The sequence below is a fragment of the Triticum aestivum genome, chromosome 5A (genome assembly GCF_018294505.1).
Source record: "Triticum aestivum cultivar Chinese Spring chromosome 5A, IWGSC CS RefSeq v2.1, whole genome shotgun sequence".
NCBI lineage: Eukaryota > Viridiplantae > Streptophyta > Magnoliopsida > Poales > Poaceae > Triticum > Triticum aestivum.
In genome coordinates this window covers 671881311-671883374 of record NC_057806.1, presented here as the reverse complement: position 1 = coordinate 671883374, position 2064 = coordinate 671881311, and the positions used below count along the sequence as shown (strand labels likewise).

The window sequence follows — 2064 nt, the reverse complement described above, 5'->3', positions numbered from 1 at the left end:
CACGGCAAGTTGCCGAACGATTTTCAGATGACGTTGTGATCGATGGCTGCGGCCCACATGAACCCAAGTGATCGATGGCTCCTATAGCTTGCCGTCTACAAATCGGGCACAACCCATCGTTTGTGTAGCAGCTCTCATTCAGTGGGGCTGGGAGTGCGACATGGACGTTGGAATTTTTTTATTCCGCATTTCATGCTCTTTTTCACATCTCCTTGTTCCATATAACGGCATGGAGGTTTTATCTTTTGGCGTGGGTGGCAGAAAATCTACATACTCCTACGTAACTTGCCTCATATCATCTCCAACAACCGTGCAACATGCTAAAAAAGCGTTTGCAGCGTGCTGTTCGCGAGTTTTTGCATGTTGAGAAACGCTTGCTCCAGCGGCCGCTGCAAATTATACCACACGCTGCAAAAAAAAACTATGTTATACACTCAAAACAAATAAAAAACCATAGGCATAGATAAAAAAATGATACATAGATAAAAAAACGATACATAGATAAAAAACCATAGGCATAGATAAAAAAGTGATACATAGATAAAAAAAGCGATACATAGATAGTTCATCTAGCATAGATAGGTAAAAAAAGAAACTAGTCCGAGGTAAAAACTACGGTGCAACTAGAAACTACTTCGAGTCGTTGTCCGCCTCCTCGCTTGTGTCGTCCGACGTATCAAGCCACGCGTCTTCCCACCGCTCATCGTCGCTAGAGAAGAATGATGCCGCTCCCAGATCGCACTGCGATATTGCGAGTGCCTTCCGAGGACGCCTGTCTGCCCGTTCCGCGCGTCGCCTTGCCCTCCTTTCCGTCCAGAAGGGGTTCTCGTTGGCGACGTCCTCCGGGTGGCGCTAGCGCCACTCCGCCATGGCTCTCTCGTCCGCCTCGTCGATGAGGAGGCGGCGCTGCCGCCGACGGTGTTCCTGGCGGTCGGCGTCAGTTATTAGCCGCGGTGGAGGGGCGACGACCTGCGCTGCTCGCACGTCCAGACATCCTGAAAGTTCATCTGTGGGCGAGGCCTCCTGAGGCGCCACGCCGCCGCATCGTACGCGCGGGCGGCCTCGTGCGCGGTCTCGAACATGCCGAGGCCGAGGCGAACGTCGCCGGACCGAATCTCAGCGTAGAAGGCGCCGGAGGGGCGCTCGCGGATGCCGCGGTAGCCCGAAGATCCCTGACGGCGCGACGGCATGGTGGCACGGTGGTGGCGCGTCGGTGGCGGGGCGAGGAAGCGGCAGAGGAAGAGGGGAGAGAGGGCGTGCGATGTGGATAGCGATGGGAGGTCGCGTGGCGGGCGCAGAAATTTATAGGCGTGGCAGGCGACCTCCCGCTTTTCCCCCGCGCGCGTAATCGTTTCCCGTGCGCCCGAGTATCCCGCCTCCGCTCCCGCGCGCACTAAAATCACATTTTACCCGGTGCGTGCGGTTTTTGCAGCCGCTGTTGGAGATGCTCTAACTAATCTCTCCACCCCCGACTTCAACTGGGTAGGGCCTCTTCCGCTGATTTCCTTCAACTGAAAAAGGCCACCTAAACTATTACATTAGTTTACCTTTGATGGTTACATAGGTGTAGTATTGCCGGTTGCATGGTACCGAGTTTTCAGTGTGTTTGTAAGCTTATTATTGTGTGCTTCTTTATGTTTTGAACCACAAATGATTAGGTTGTCTATATCTTCTGATGTAGACATTCTCTCGTATTATCAGAGAAAATCGCACATCGCAGTGTTGGCGCACTCAACATTCAGTACAAGTAGAAACATTTGCTGCATCAACAACCTTTGAAGATAGCAAAGGCACCGTCAATGCCACGTTGGGCACAGAACTTAGTGCCTGCATCTAGGCTTTAAGCCCAGCCTATCCCTATCCGTGGACAATGATGATATAAGATAATGTGGATGTCATGTTTGCTCGACAACTGGTGAGTACGCCGGTGCTCGTCCATTTCACGACGCTGCTGCTGCTGTTGTCGTGCTACTTTGTCGGTGTGTCTTTTGTCGATTTCGTGGAATGTTTGCAGTCTTTTCAACAGAAAAGAGGCACTAGCCCGGTGGGAAACGAGATGATTGT

The 2064-nt window shown here is 52.1% G+C and overlaps 1 pseudogene; it reads right to left on the bottom strand.

Moving 5' to 3' along the window:
• Positions 1 to 630: 630 nt before the first annotated feature.
• LOC123101769 (uncharacterized) lies at positions 631 to 1833 on the bottom strand (annotated as a pseudogene).
• Between the last annotated feature and the right edge of the window lie 231 nt (positions 1834 to 2064).